At 41.4% G+C, this 17,297-nt stretch overlaps 1 long non-coding RNA gene across 1 annotated transcript; it reads right to left on the minus strand.

Moving 5' to 3' along the window:
• Positions 1–2,791: 2,791 nt before the first annotated feature.
• On the minus strand, positions 2,792–4,565 carry LOC147211351 (uncharacterized). Its single transcript, XR_015100492.1, has 2 exons — positions 3,237–4,565; positions 2,792–3,154 (listed from the first exon to the last, which is right to left on the minus strand). It is a non-coding gene; the product is annotated as an uncharacterized LOC147211351 (long non-coding RNA).
• Between the last annotated feature and the right edge of the window lie 12,732 nt (positions 4,566–17,297).

The raw sequence follows: 17,297 nt of genomic DNA on the forward strand, positions 1-17,297 counted from the left end.
TCTCAGTTGTCCTGAGCTTTGTCACCTACACTGTGTCACATTGGAGTGAGAAGAGTGTGAGGATATGTGGGTGAGGTGGCGGGAGTGCTGCAGATGGCTGCTCTTGCCTCCCGATCATCCTATGAATGTGGGAGGACTGAGACTGTTTTGTTTTTTGGTCTCTACATGTTTGACTGATGAAAAACATGAAAGGGGGTCTTGTAGCTTTGTTGCCACTAATTTCTGCACTCACCAGAAATATAATATGCACTCCTGCAAAGCTGTATCCTGTATTCCAAAGGAATCCTCATGAATATAAATGAGGAAAAAAATGCATCTAACAACATTTTTGGGGTTAGCAAGTATCAAGAGAAAATTTTCTTGCGGGCGTTTGTTCTTGTGTGAGTGATTTATCAGTTTCATCATGTGAAACCATTGTGTGATTTGTATGCAGTGTACTATTCTGTGGATGTTTGTCGGGGAGGGCTAATGGCTATTTTATTTTTTTTTAAGTATGCACGTTACGTGACACCGAACGCATAGAATATCATGACTTTGTATGTGGGTTTCTAAACATTTCACATAATCCTATGATAATATACCCCGGCTCTAGTTCTGTATGTGCTTCGAAATTGTGACAGGACTGCCAGATGTATCCTGCAGGGGGGAAAAAGAAAACAATGCACAATATATCACATCTATATCGTCAAAGACAAATACTGCTTCTCCTCTAAAACAAGCAGTGATGGCTTGCCTGTTTCTAAAGAGTATCAACTAACATGACAGAGAGATACTGTAGGTGGCTACAAATGGTCAGAAACTGACATCCAAAAACGGCACAAATGCGGCACTCGCCCTCTTGGCAGGGGATCAGACGTGGGAGGACTGTAATCCCACATGGCATCTTGGAGAGAAGAAGCTAGTAAGTGTCTCTCGAAAACAGAAAACACAAGGGAAAAAAAAAAATATATATATATATACTGTATATATAAATGAAAGGCCATGGATAGAGCACTGGTGCAAGGCACATTCTGCTTGATAAAATATTTTGGAGTTCTTCAGGTGGGAATAAGCACAAGCTTTGACTCAATACAAAGAGAATTGTGATGAGGATGAAATTGATAGATATGGTGCATGGAAGCGAAATACAGTGGTGAAAAGAAGAGTGTTGGTGGAGAGCCGGGGACAGAACAGCAGACTAAAGCGGGGTACACACATATAATGGGCCCAAATTCAAGCACCCAATTAAAGTCAGTAAAGATTGTCCTGTCCACTTATTCGTTGGTGTGGGGGCGTTTATCAAGAGTAAATTTTCACCAATCATAAATGATATTGGGCTGCTTTTGGTATGAGATTGACAAGAAATTGACCTGCACATTTTTGGATCTTGGCTTATTTTTTTATTTTTTATTTTTTTTCCATCTCAGCCTGTCGACGTCATAGTGGGGAGGCAAAAATTGAAATACAGTACGTGTTGTTTCTTGGCTTGGTTTGTCATATTCTGTTGTCATCTAGTGTCTGAAATGGTGGTTAATTGCCACCAAAATTCATGTGCATGTTTCTACTCTTCCATTTCAACCTGTGAAAATATAGAAACGATTGATCTGCACAATATTTTAACATCAAATTTGAGCTCAAACAAGGACAATCCTATCACCGCCACAAAACCAAAATATTAAAGGTTGAATCGGAATGTGCATATGAATTTTGGTGGTGATTTTCGGATATTTAGTGATGCTAAAGTTCTGTTACCACTCCAATGGCAAAAAGCCCGAAAGCCATGGCTGATAATTCCCGCTAGGTCCAATGGCTTCTTGAGGGAGAATTAGCTTTCAACGTCTAAACAGGCAAGGTCAGCAGTACAACATCAGCTTCTTACCAGGAAATGAACTTTGCGTGCCATTCGGGAAATCACACCATTTCATCCATGTTACATATGACATTGGAAATATGGTTCATTATCACACAAATAATTCACTAAATATGTCTGCTGTATACACTGTATTTTTATCTTGACGGCGGCATGCTTTCTCATTGTCTTAAACTCGGGAATCATTCTTTATTATTTTTGTCCGTACATGCAAGCTTCTGTGCATTTGATGGCCTGTACTTTGCGACGTAGTCAAATCATGCGACGGCAATTCAAATTTTGAATCACCACAAAAACAGTGGCCGAGATTCACCCTTTGTGAAATGTTATGGGAGAACCTTACATTCTGCGAGTGTAAATCGTGCCGCGAAGGCTTGTACAATTCAGGTGATACCGCCCTTTCCTTGTCATGGAAAAGCAACCCAGGCCATACGGTGTGGTGCTGGGCAAAGCAGAGTGGTGTGGTGCTGTAACATGGGCTACGTCTGTTTTATAATTGCTAGAGATGATGAAACACTCTAGGGCAGACAACGGGTTTCTACTTGGACCAGTAAGGGGGCACTAGGTTCGATTCACTGGAGCCAATGATGTCACCATTGAGGGGGTGGCATGGGCAAAGAAACAAGACAACAGTTGTAAAAACAATTACCTTTTATATCAAACATAAACACGTGACAACAAAATTATTATCACGACAAACAGTGGAAAAAAAAGGTAAATAAATCCAATTTAGTCTCAACCTCTTAGTTGACCTTTCCTTCAAGCAAAATAATTAGTGATCACCTTTCTCAACACCGGTGTGAGTTTCTTTTTTTTTTCGTTCAATCTGAATGAAATAACTAAACACAAAATGTTCTTGTCAACTCCTGTCGTACAAAATAAATTCTTCTAAACATCACCAACACAAATAAAATAAAATAAAGTTTATCAAATGTAATATACTGTATGTTCTTTGGTTGGCTCGCCACCACCACTGTACCCCCTTTTCCAGCACTTGGTAGAAGTCAGGGCACCGTAATGGAATCCACTCCACTGAAGGCACGCTAATCCCAGCGCTGTCGTCAATTAGAACTACACAAAAGACCCGGCCTAATAGGGCCGAGAGCACACGAGCGCCGGCAATAAAATAACTACAGTAATTAATATTAAGTACTTAATTCCAAGTACTGGGAGACGTTATTTTTGACAATCATGTACACTCACCAGAAGAATGTCGAACGAGACTCCGACGACGTTATACGGTCGGCGAAATCCCGGCGGTACGGAAAGCTAACAGCTACGTTAGCCAGGCACAGTGCTCGAGGTCTAAGGAAGGTGACTACATTTTAGCAACAAGTGATTTTAAACGAAATGCGCATAACACGTTCAAGCCTCTGAGCACACTCACTGCGTAGAATGACTCTCTCTTTCTTCCGAAACACTTATTTACAACAGTCGAAGAATACGTCCGTTCGCGTTCAGGTCCCGTCAGAAAAAAGAGAGCGAGATAGGTTGCGCCGCACGTTCGTGACGTCACGAAGGTGAAAAACGGCACCTCTCAATCGCTGACACCCCACTAGTATTCTGTGCCCTGATTCGTTCGGGCCACGGCAATATTCAGTTTAATTAAGCAAATTTTAACGACGCTACTCTTTTAGTCAATATAGATTTTGGTTATGTCCACTCCCCATTGCCTCATGCCATAATCCGGGTTACAGGTGCTGTTTGGGGCTCGTGGAAAAGCGGCATAAATGGACAAAATAAAGCGCAACACTGCAAACAAATCCATGCAATGTGACTTGTTACATTGGCACGAATAGTCAAATGGTTCACTTGTTTGGCTTAGTTCCCAGTCAGTGACCATGCTAATGTGACTGGGAAGATTTGTCTGTCTCCTGGTGTTCCCAGTGCACTTACAACTGAATGACACAATACTCAAAGGACAGATGTTATAATACAATCAATAATACGGTGTAATGCAATGGCATTGACAATTTTTTTGTGAATTGAGTGTGCCCACTCTGTGCCAAAGTGTGTGTGTGTGTGTGTGTGTGTGTGTGCGCGCGTCTTTCAATGAGGATGTTTGCACAAGGTGCGGATGTTTGCCGGCCTGTCTTATTGGGAACACAGTGTTCAGTTTGAGTTCTTTTTAAGCAAATGAACAAAAAAAAAATCTCTATTTTTAAACCATCACAGACATATCTAAATGCCAGGGATGGTTTTGTGTCTATGTGTGAGTGGGGATTTTTTTTCCAACCCAATCCAGATAGATGTGTTTCAATGCTAAATGTGACATTTCCCCAAGGAGACCACTTTTAGAAGAGTAATACATTTTTTTGTCACAAACCACTGAGACCAAACACAATGAAAAGCACTCACTCATTGTCTTTCATCTTAATTAAGCCATCCATCACTGGCTGTCTGATGCAAGGGAAGAGTCACGGGCAAAGGCATGAGCAGACAACTGGAGGTGTAGACCACCAAGCCATCAAATTATTCTCCAAAAGGTAATTGAATTTGGGATTAATTGTTGGCATGCATGCACACAGGTTTGTCCATCAAATATGTGAGGCAAGTTCAGACACTAGGAAGGCCCCTTCGAAGGCACTCAGACTTCCACCCAGGCTCAGCAATCCTGATTTGCATGTGCAGCAAAATGTAAACATTCAAGATACCCACCTTAATGAGGTGCCTGAGTTTGGAGATCCAAGTAGTCATGGGCGGCTCGGTGGTCGACTGGTTAGCACATCTGCCTCACAGTGCAGAGGTGCAGGGTTCGATCGTGGCCTCGACCTTGTTGTGTGGAGCTTGCATGTTCTCCTCGTGCCTGCCTTGGGCTTTCTCCGGGGACTCTTGTTTCTGCCCACATTCCAAAAACGTGCGTGGCAGGTTGATGGAACACTCTAAATCGGTGGTCCTCAAACTACGGCCTGCAGGCCGTATACGGCCCGCCTCCACATTTTGCAATACCAGAGACGCATTATCATTTGGTTTTTCAGTCTAGCCACGTGATCGAGACTTGTGCATGCACAGAACGTAACGTTCTATTTCCACCCTTCTGCAGTCTGTGCCCGATCTGAAAACACTCCCTCAAAAAAAAAAAAGATCCTGGACACACCCCTGTCAAATTAAATTGAGTAATGGCGGTAAGATTAGGTCAGAGAAAAATGTATTGGTCTTTATTTATTTCATTAATAATTATTTTCAGATGGGTTTTTTTTCCTGTCAAGATCCCAGAAAGGGTTAATATTTGACTATGTGTGGCTTTTCGCTAAACAATAATGTTTTCCTTTTGACACCTCTGCAATCGCCACACTTTTTCTTCCAACTGACCCCGGCCCCCGTCAGAGAAGGGAAACGTTATTTGGCCCTCACGGCTCCAGCACACCCCACAACCCTTATGCGGATCATAAAATGGATGGATAAATGGATAAAGTAGTTGTAAACACACCGAAACAAAAACCTCCCATCTTTGCCATGTCAGTCAAGGCTGCAGAAAAATGTAACGGACACACCCATATTTGTGCAGTGGCACAACAGACACTTAATGCTGCTTTCCCAGGAGAAACAGACACGGATCTTTTCAAAAGGAAGCGAGAATAGAATTGTATTTTCTTTCTGCATTAGAAGTCACGTTTGTCAGCGTTACCGAACATTCTCCCGGGTAGCCATGTTGTGCCATATTAAATGTCACTCTTTCTCTCAATGAGTTCAACACATCATGCTAACGAGTGATGCACAGACCGAGCTTGTCAAGGTTTGACTACTATTGCAGCCTTTTCATCCTCTCACTGAATGTTTGCTACCTGTCAGATGTTCATTGACAGGTCGGGTGATGGTGACAATAGAGGTTGGCACATGGGGGGCAATTACAGCATTTTGTGCGAGGTGAAAAAGATGGAAAAACAAGTACTAACAAGTAGTTCACTTTCTAACCTCTTTGGCAAGCGAGTCATTGTGACAGGAAAAAAAAAGTGGACATTGCTACAGTAAATAGTTGGGATGAATAGTAACACATTAATTTATGAGGAAATATGAAGTCCAGCCAACAATTGGTCACATGAGAAAAAAGAAGTGGAAAAATAGTGGTTACGTGGGAGTAGAAGTGTCCTTTTCTTTTTCTTTATTAACCCCGAAAAATAGCAGACAGCTTCTGGTGCAAACTCCTCTCGTCATTTCATGCCCCCTCTTTCAATCATCCATCACTGCTGATAAGATCTTCACATAGCTGCAATGTTATCCTTCTCATACTGACCTTTGCATTATGGGTCTGTAAATGGGCATACCGATGTGCGATATCACGGACAAATGAATGTTATGTGACACGCTACAAAAGGCTTATAACATAGTGAATGACAATCTTGTGGTTTATTTGTCTAAGCTTCCATTCTGACTCAGTGATAGCACAAATGTGACTGAGGATAGTTTTCTGTCTCTACATTTGCCCTGAGATTGACTGACGACCTATCTACAGTGTTGTCGCCTGGGATATGCTTCAGATCCCTGTGACACTCACAGGATAAGTGGTATCGAACCTGGGTGGATGTGTAACGCTCCACAACTTCTGCATTCCTACAAACAGACAAGAACAAGGTTCTGCTGAAAGGTGACATCACAGCTTTCAAGTCGCGGTCCTGGGTTGTTATAGGTGTGACAACACTATTCTATTCTATCAAGTCTGTTTCTGTGTCTATCAGTTTGGACGCGCTCCATTCTGGTGTGCTGCTCGACTTCATCTGTGCATATGTTGAAAACTTTTCACATCGGAAGTGTTTTTAGAAATAACCCCCTTCAAAGACAATGTTGTCAACTGTACAGGGAATTGGAAGTAAAAATTGAATTTTTTTGCAGTCTGACTACTGTAAACATATTTCCACCCGATTATTGGGTTTTAGTTGGAGGAGCATTATTTGCCCCCGCACATCGAATATGACCACACATGCAGACAAGGGAAATTTGAGAGTGATGGGATGATCAGCATGGTAATTAAAACCAACAAGCTTAGTAACGTGGCCTAAAGTTTGAAATTTGGGGTGCTTCAAGAGTATATTACTTCTTTCGCATTGTGATTTGTATGATCTTCGGGGGCGTTTGACACGGAAGGTTCTCCTTCAGATGATTCAAGAGTCGCCATGGAAACAACACAGATAGGAGTTTCAATCAAGCCAGAGTAAAATCACCGTGATTTTAAAGCTTTTATTTTAAAGGGTGAAATATCACGTTGCATCTCACAAACTTCAGTGTTGCATAATTCAGTGATCTTCCTTCATTCCTTATGGCTCCAACATTTAGCCACAACACCGTGTTTCGGTGTTATAAATTGGTGATATGTATTCCATGGAGTGCCTCATTGTACAATTGCACCATATGGTTCACCAGCCATTTTCACACCAATTTTACTCATATTAACCCAGCTGTGTCCTCAATACCCACTGGGGTGAGATCACATTGTGTGGGCCATTTCACATTTCAAACGTATCACTTCATGGATCATCTGCAAGCTCAGGACCGCACTGATCTAGGGAACACTATTTTGAGGGAAGTGATGTAAAAGAGTGAAAACATGGGTTGTTTTCAGTTAGTTGTCCTGTGAGAAACTCTGATGCTGAGGACATTGTGTTGCCACTCAGAAGCATCATCAAAGTAGAGAAGAGTTGCTAGCAGATTGGTGAGTTACGGGAGATCACAAATGATTGAATCACGTACTGTCATGCAGGATTCAGCCTCAACATCAGTGTGTTATTTTCTGGCTAAGAAGAAAGAATGCTTTATTATTGTTCTTATTATTATTGTTACTATTACTAAAATGCAGCTTTTTTTTACATCCCAAAAATGCAAACACAAACAGGATCCAGTGGCTGTGTACAGAGTGGAAGGGATGTCAGAGTGAGGGCTGCACATGAATGAGTGCCCCAAGCAATTGGCCGGTTCAGTGCTTTGCCTAAAGGCAGGTGCTTAAGACACCAACTGGCACCGCTCCAGAAACCCCTCTGATTATTTCAACTGATGCCACCCTTATTGTAGAGGCTGCTGTTTGTGCAAACCTGTCATAATACACCACGAAAATAGACACACTTATCAACATTTAAATCAATTTTAGGAAAAGAAATGAGGAGTGAAGGAAAAAAAGTGGCATGCAGTAGTAAGGAGTGAGATTGGGGTGCAACTGTGGGGAGAACTCAATCAATGGCCACCAAGGGTTGTCACTGTTTGTTTTCAGTACAACTATCTTCATGGCCAAGAGTTATTCTTTTGTTAGATATTTTTGTAAGAAACTTTTATTTTCAAATATATCACTTGAAAGATTGGAAATTGAGCAAAGATACCCACAATAGGGTCACGGTATTTTCCGGATTTTCTACATGCCCGTGTGCAAGTTACAGCACATTGGCTCCTGATCAGCAGTCAGCTTGTTTGTCATCAGATCTGAATAGACGACCATTGAGGCACATTGCCCAGTAAATTACCTCGGTGCTGTGAATTCAAACTGACTCAGCTCAAAGATTTGCATGAAATTACTTGACTGACAGAGAAGGAATTGTTCCTGACAATGGAGGCCATTCAAATGATGCTCTTTTAAAGGCGATGATAATCTGGTTGCGGTTATCTCAGCAGGAGAAATCACAAGTGAGTATGAGCATGTGAGTGGACGCCATTGTCTGCCATTGGCCAAGACTTGGGCTTTAATGGAAGCTCTATTCAGGATGGATTCGTGTCAAGAGATGAATCTCGCCAAATATGTCAAAGTACGATTATCTCGAACACAGGCTAAAGGAGCAATGCATTAAAGTACAGTTATTTACGGCACTGACTGAGCATCTCTTAAGCCTATCTTTGATGCGGATATTCCCATCTTGTCTCCACACTGCATACCGAATCAGGATTGTGGTACTGTACTGTGGTAGGCTCATCAGTTAAACCCAGTAGAATGTGGAATTTTTGGCTAAGAGGTGTGTGTGTTTGTGTTTGTGTGTGTGTGTGTGTGTGTATATATATATATATATATATATATATATATATATATATATATATGAGAGAAAAGAAAAACGGTCAAGTTTGGTGCTCATGCTCGGAAGTCAATGCACCCGGATCTCAACTCATCTTTCCCCAGGGTAGTTGAACGGAAATGCCATTCATCTGTCACCCTCCCCCCCAAACAACAATAACATATTTAGTAAAATTTTTAATTAATGTAAACAGCATTGTATAATATTGTACTTTTTCAAAAGGTATAGCAATAACTCAATTGATAGAATTTAAGGAAGTAAACAGTTTGTGTGCTTCATGATTTATTCATTGCGATGTGTGGCTCCTTGTGGTGTGCGCCGGGGGACAGACACACACACTACATGAAGACATCACAACTTCTCAGTAAAATGCAGAAATGGTCATCGTTTTCTCGCAGAGAATAAAGACATTATGCCTGTGTGTGTTGTTTAATTATGTATCTACACGGGTAGCTCCACAATTTGTGTTCAAACATCAGTTGCTTCAAGGGTTATAGCACCCTAACACCAATGTACTTTGTTTACTCCATTTACGGGGTTTTGCACTCTTTATAAGCAAAAAGTTAAGCAGCCATTCTTAAGGCAAAGACAGTTGTTTTAAATGATAAACATGTAATCTTTATTTTACATTTAGTTTGACAATAAACCCCCAACAAGGATTTGCATTAAACAGCCCAAAGCCTATTTTTCAAAAAAGGTGTTCACTGTCTGTCTGTTTGTTGTGGTTTGTCTGAGGTAAGAGTCACTGTCACTGTCACCATATAGCAAATTAGTTTCTTTGCTCACGAGTCCAAGCAAAAAAAAAGAAAAAAAAAGTCGCACCAACCATGAGTCGTATCTCAAAAGACTTCAAAGTTCCTTATATCTCCAGGCACCATTATTTGTATTTTGTTTTCACCTTTAACTTTGATGATTAATAATGCTGTGACAAATGTACAGAGGGAGATGACTGCTTGTGCTTTGCAGGTGAGTTGTATCACACAAGATAAAATGCAAAGTAGAGCTAAAAAAATCTATTCTTGCATTGCAAGGCTTTCCCTATTCCAACACACCTGATTCAATTTTCATGATCATTTCAGGCCTGTACAGAGCTTGCTGATGAGCTGATCATTTGAATCAGGTGTGTTGGAGTTGAGAGGGATCTAAAACAGTCATGATATATGGTTCTTGAGGAACTAGAATTCCCTACCCATGTGCTAACCAGTCGTCCACCAGGCCGCCATAAATAAAACAATCATATTAAAATAAAAGTTGTCATCTTCCACTTTTATGAGCCTTTTTCATCTCGAGTCCCCTCCAAAGTACTGGAAGGACAAGGTCAATTCATCTGTGTTTTTGTTCTGCTGCATTTGATACTTTGGATCATAACATCCTCCAACAAAATCAAAATCGGCATCTCTGGCACCGCCCTTTAATTAATGCTTTCAGTCATATCTCTCTGGAAGGACCGAATTCGCAGAGCTGAAGGACTTTAAATATGGCCCCCACACTGTTATCTGTGGGGTCCCCCAGGGCTCTGTGCTCGGTCCTCCTGTTCAACATCGACATTTTTTCCCTCAGTCGTATCATCAGCATGCATGGAATACAGGTCCATTGCTATGCCGATGTGACACAACTTTACTCCAAAGTCACCGACACCTCCACTATCCCCTCCTCTGTCACTCAACTAGACTCCTGCCTGGAGGAGATAAGGGATTTGATGAGTAAAAACTTTTTACCCCTAAACTGCTACAAAACGGAAGCCATTCACATAGGCAAACCCTCACTAGCTTGGTTCCTCCCTCATTTCTTCAATCTCCTTTCTCAGCCTTAAAATTGACCTCTCTATTTAGGTAACTAATTAGGAAGTCAAGGTTTAGTCCCCATCTTAGCTTCGACAAGCATTTCAATCATATATGAAAAGCGTTGTTCTTTCACCGCCGCAGTATCATCAAACACTGGTCATCTTTCTTTCATCCTGCTGTTTAGAGGCTTGTCCATGCATTTGTCTCCTCCAAGTTGGACTACTGTACGCACTTCTCATTGGCAGTGTTCATTTTGACAATAATTTTTTTTGCATTTTTTAGTTATTGTCTTTAGACTAAAATAAATTAACCTTTTCGTCATAATTTAGTCATTTGATTGTGTTTTAGTTTTAGTCAATGAAAACAAAGCAATTTTAGTCAACTCAATTAATAATTAATATAGTTAATGTTTTCCTTCAGCATGCACAAAAACCTTTACACAGAAAAGTATAACACGGATTTGTAACTGGTTTAACACACAAGAAACACATTTAACACAATTGTGTCTTCATTAAACTTTGTTTCAATTAAAAATGTTGAAATGACAATGTTGTGCTACCTTAAAACTTAGCCATTAGTTTTCAACTAAAGTCATTAAAACGTGCATAATTGCCCCTGATTAATTCTAATAAATGTAACCATGTTTGAACATTAATCTAAATAAAGTGCAGTGCCCAGTCCTTGTTGCAAGAATGCTGATAACACAACCACATAAGGCAAAGTTATTCACTTCGGTTGATTTAAAGGAAAGCGGTTCATGCTAACCTGACTTTTGCTCTGTTACACTTTCCCCTGGTGAGGTCACCTATGACACTGAACACGCTCACAGCATTAGCAAAGGCAGCATTATTTACCTCGGATAACATCTCGGGATGTACACTCTGTGGATGTCTCGAAAAAAATCATCGTGTTCTTCCCACGCATGACCCTTCCACATTCTTAACATTTTTCAGGTCTTTTTTTTCCTTCATCGTGGAGCGTGGTATGACCCATATATCCTACCATCGCTGTTTACCACCGATGGATATTATCTTGCACTTTCCCCATCAAATCTTTCTCATCTGCTTTCTTCCCGGGCGTATGATTGAAGTGGGTGACTGGCTTCCGTTCACCACTTTAGTCATCCTCCGATTGGTTCTCTTCTTGCTTTGTCCCATCTGTTTCATTTTCGGAGTGGTCCTTTTCTCCTCTGCGCATATGCTTCCTTCTTCTGATTGGATTTCGTCTGCTGTGGATTTTCCTTTGTCTTTTATTGATGTTGGAGTCGGGAGGGATCGCTAACAGGTAAGATATGGCTCTCGAGGTTCCGGAGTTACCTACCCCTGCATTAGAGCCTACATACCTCATACCTCATAGAGTCCTGAAAAAGCATTTCAAACAAACAATGTAACAGTCCTGCAATTGGCGAGCAACCAGTTCAGGATGTACCCCGCTTACTGCCTGATAAACAGCTGGGATGGGCTCCAGCACGCCAGCGACCCTCGTGAAGGTAATTGGATTAGAAAAGGGATGGATGGATGGGATGTAACAGTCTGGAGTCGTCAATGTGTCACAGGTTCGAAGCAGTTATTGCAAGTAAGGGTTATGCCAACAAATATTAAATATTCACTTCTATTTTATTTATTCTGTGAATTGTTCAACGCATCTAGATGTAAATGCCATGAAATAAAAGCTGGAATTCTGAACATTAATGCGATCGTCAACATTTGATCCAACAACCCAAATCAGTACAGGCCTACAACAAAAATAAAGGAATTTACTTTGCCCTTCCAATACTTTTGGAGGGGACCGTATATGAACATTTAAGTAGTGGCACAGAGTGGGGAGTATAGCGTGTGCAATATGCTCTTTAGCATGATGTGGCAGCTGGTTTAATGAGTTAGCCGCTTATCATAGCTTGCAGGAAAAAGTAAATCAATCACTCAAGCCAGAGGCGAGGCGACACGAGTAGAAGCCTGTCAGTTTTAACACCCTGCCAAGCGTTTCCCAGTAGTCCTCATGTTTTAATAACAACCAGGCCATGTAATACCAGTAATTTCCATTGTATTTGTGCTACTGTTAAAAATAGAAGCGATGAACTGTCCCAAAAACCGAGGTGAGGTTCTGTTCATTGTGCTGGTGTAAAGATTCACATAACACCTCGCTGTCACTCAAGCAGCCCTTTGTTATGGCAGTCGGTTTATTATGGACAGGTCACGTCGAGCACATTGACCATGTTTACTGTATTTGTAGAAATTAGGCTTATTTAATTAACTACTTGGAACATTCATGCCTCTGATTTCCACCTTATAGCTAAATCAAAGGAGTTTTAAAGCATACGCCATCAGTGTGATGAGCAGGGAAGAGGAGCAGAACGTCAATAATGGGAACTTGCAGCAGAGTGGATAATTAGCCTTAAGCAACAAAAGGATCAATATAGCCACCCTCCTTTTGCCAGGAGTTTGTCCACAGGCAAAGCAGTTGAGTGCAGGACCTTTAGCTTGCTGTTGTCAAAAAAGGTGACAGGGTCACTCATCAGTCAGATTGCAATTTTAAAAAAAGCCCTTTGTGGGACATACGTTTGAGCTAATGTCTGCTACACAGACAAAAAGTCTTGGGACTCATCTCTGAATTGAGTTATTCAAACTGCAGTTAGGCCAATTTTCCCTTCTGAATCGTAATCATTTTACCTAACGACATTTTGGACAACTCTTCCTGGGAGCAGTTAGAGATAGGCGCTTTTCAGTTCCAGCACAACTGTGCCTCAACGAACAAAACAATGTCCTTCAAGGTATGACTGGATGATTTGTGGGAGAACCTTGAAGCCTGAGCTCACCCCACTAAAACAGGATAGAGACTGTGTGCCAGGTTCTGTCATCGTACTTCAGTTGATTGTGATCTCACAAATGCTTTTTTGATTGAATGGACATCCCAAAGATACACTGGAAAAGTGGAAGCTGCTACAGCTACAAAAGAGAAACAACCTCATGGGCCACATGTTGGTGAACTTCCACCCGTGCGTTTAGCGTAACTTCATTTTCATGCCAGCACAAGTCTAGCCTTGCGTGTTTGGGCTCGTGTTGCACCTGTCGAGGCGTTTTGGTGCACAGAGTTGCCTCGCCCCCAACTCATGCAGCAATTTGGTAATAGAAAGTAGTCTGTGCTCTGCATAAAAATGGGTGCATCGACATTTTTGTGCCAGAATAATAGTGTCGTTCCGCGTTTTTATGAATTTGGCAGAAGCACTGCGCCTCACTGAGAGTTACTTCCGCCACCCCCCGGCGTCTATCGCAGTTTAGTGAGAAAAAGTAGACTAAGGTTTCGACTGGATAAAAAGAGGTCTATTTTGCAGAACAGGTGGTGTAGCACGATTTTGATATATTTGATTGAGGCGCAGACGTTGGTGCTCGTGGACGTGTGAAGTGGATATCACTGGATTTCATTCCTAAATGACACCAGTGTGGGACAATCCCTCCCAAATCATTGTCGAAATCAATTCATTAAACACATTGTCATCACTAATGTCTTAAAAGTAACACCCCTCACTAAAGGGGGAAACGGGGGAGTCACACAGACGCAAGGTTGTGCAGGTGTAAAGCGGTCTCCAATTGCCCACGCCTTGCTGTTCCCTGCCGATGTGACGTACAGATACAAGCAAGCCTATTTCTGGTTTAATAATGTCAAGCGCGGCGTACTCGGGCGTACTGCATTCCGACTGCCCTGATTTCTATACAAATGAGGGATGCTGCCGGGAAAAGTTTTGTTCGGTCCCACAGCGGTGCAAAGGCCCCGTTATGCCCAATTCTACCTGTGCAAAATACCAAAAATAAAGAAAACTCCACCCGGTTAGACTGCGCTTTGCACTAAACTTGCGCTGGGAAAGAAAATAGGGCCCCATATGTTATTTTCACTGGCTATATTCTGTGTGGCTTTCTCCACATTGTGAAATTTGAAATAACAACCTGTATACCCAGAATGCCACAGATTTATTTCATTCGGCAACTTAAATGGCGAGATGTATTAAAGAAGAAGAAGAAGAAAAAAAATAAACTTTTTCGCAAGACTCGAGATCAATGGCGAAAATCATGGAGCAAAAAGGTCAACAGATCCTTTGTGAACAAAAACATCTTTGATTGCAACAACGGCATGCTAACTAAGTTTGCAAAGGTCACAAAGAAGATGACTATTCAAGGAAACATCACTTTTTCTTGGCAGTACTCTTGTTGAGGCGCTCTCGCCAACAGTCTCGAGACTCGGCTTCTCTTTTGTCGCATCAAATGAAAAGGCTTTTCATCACCACCATTTTCTCCTCGAAAGGCAATAATGAGTTTCCTTGATGTGCTGTGTCTGCAAAACAACCTGATAGCTATAAAAATTACTTTGAAAATAGTTTGTATATTATAGAACCCCTTTCTTAATTATCACAACATAAGTAGTCTGAAAGGCATAAATTGATTATTTGAATTTCCAAATTAAGCCGGAACCTACCGGGACCCCAATTTCCATCCCACTTCAGCATTATCCTGATTTGAAATCAAGTTTTAATTTAAAAGTTTCTAGCGGGTTTTCAAACACAAATGAATGTTTAAGGCAGAGTGGCATGCAATTACTTTATCTTTATATGAATAATTGATTTCATCCAGCTGACTGAAAAGAAAATACAATCGCTTCAGTTAAGGGCGGTGGAAGCGTTAAGTGGGATAAGGAAGTGTGCTAAGATGAGTGGAGCAAATAGCAGCTGCAAAGGCGGCATTTTGAAGGGATAATGATTTATTTAACCGACAAACCACATCGTCACTTTCATGCCACAGGTGCAGGCAAGTGACAGTAATGCTGATTGCATACAATAGTTGTTAAGGGGATTGTAAACAAAAACAGCATATTTGTGTCATCACTGTCGGTTTGCTTTTGTCAAAGAAAGGCCAAGTGCGTATTTAATATGCACTCAATATCGGAGTCAAAATGTCATTATGTTGAACGGGATGTTAATAGTGGAACATCAGACTCTGAAGCGTGGGTAGTAACAAGGAGAAGAGTCACGACTTTAAGAAGAGAAAACTAGCAAATTAGTTCGGACTAAATCATCCTGGAGTGAATCGTTACTCGTCATTCATGTGTGAGGCAAAGGTGTTGCCGACTGTCCAGAGTGATCCATCATTATTGACTAAAATGGCTCATCCGGGGTTACCATAGCAACAGCAAATATTCTTTTTCTGCTTTTTACATGTCAGTGTACCAATGAAATGGCATCAGAACTAACATTGTGGTTTTTACTGTCACATTACATTTAATTAATGTTTGGCTCATTGTCCTCCACGAAAGGTTTTGCAATCCTTCCAAATGTATCTTGAAACTGTAGATTCAGTGGCAGATAATATCAAATTACAAATACTTTTTGCTATCAAGTGCAATGATGCAACTCTGTTAGACCACAAATACATTCATTTTTCATGGGATCGGTTTTCATCTATGGAGCGACTGTCTACGACAGTGGATTGCGATTTTTGAACCAAGTGAAACAGTCATAAAAAAAGAATGTGTTGAATTTCTCATCGTAAATCTAAACCATCGGAATGATAACAATAACCATGTCCCCTCGAATAACCTGTGATAAAAATGAAAACATGGTCACATGTCACATTCCAGTTGGTTAGATTAATTCCACCCCGCTAATGGGTTAATTTTGGCATAATTCAATAAGCGTCTACTCCCACGACGTCCCACACGTGGAGTCTATAATCACGTCTTGACAGTTAGATGAGTCCGGAATCTCTTGAGGTTTCATTTGCCGCTAATTCCTTCTGTTATCTCACTTGTGCGTGGCAAATTAGAACAATTGCATACCGTCTTGCGTTCCAGTTTGCCTTTGAATTGTAATATTTCTCCTCGTGTATTTGTTCTTAATGGCTAAATTTGTTAGGGGGATCGGTTGACTGCTCTGATTTATAACATGCCGCAGCAAAATGAAATCATAACAGCTCCTGTAGGAGGAGTGGAAAGAGACAAGAGAGTGCAGTTAAAAAAAAAAGAAAAAAGAATGCGGGAACCTGATGTAAATATAGTACAAATTAATTTGTCTGTGTAATCAGTTGTTGAATTCGCATCAGGCCCTCTTTGCTGTCTTTCGGCTCACTTTCATACAAGGAGTTCATTCCTGTGCTAATGGATATGATGGGGGAGGGTCACGAGAAAAAGAGAAGTTGTCATCCAGCAGCAGCAGCACCACACACATCTCACTGCACTTCATGAGCTGAAAACGAGTAACTCTTTTGGATTCGTCTGTTTTTTCGCCATCCCAAGTTTGTCAGCACGTTCCCGTCTCACGTTCCTGTGACTAATAGCACGTTTCCTGCCTGATGCTGTTTTATTCAGCGAGTCTTCACCCCCAGCGTGGACTCTAATACACAACCGTTGCTGCACTTGGAAAGAAACGTGAAGGGAAATAAAATGGGAGCAGGTGAGGAGTCACGCACGTTCACACAGAGCAACAAAGAGAGAGAGAGAAAATGAGAGGAATCATACAGCAAATCGAAGGGCTGTTAAAGCCTGAGTGGCATCGGCCCCACCCAACTTGCAATCCGCCCACCTACTGGTCTTTATGAGGCATCCGCAAAGCCAGCGCAATCCTCGACAGAGGCCCGCCCGTTCTGCCAATAACAACAGAGCATCTAATTGTATGCCGGCTTCGACAAGCAAGCG

This window comes from Hippocampus guttulatus, chromosome 1 (assembly GCF_054856545.1).
Source record: "Hippocampus guttulatus isolate MCC_2025c chromosome 1, RoL_Hgut_1.0, whole genome shotgun sequence".
NCBI classification, from domain to species: Eukaryota; Metazoa; Chordata; class Actinopteri; order Syngnathiformes; family Syngnathidae; genus Hippocampus; species Hippocampus guttulatus.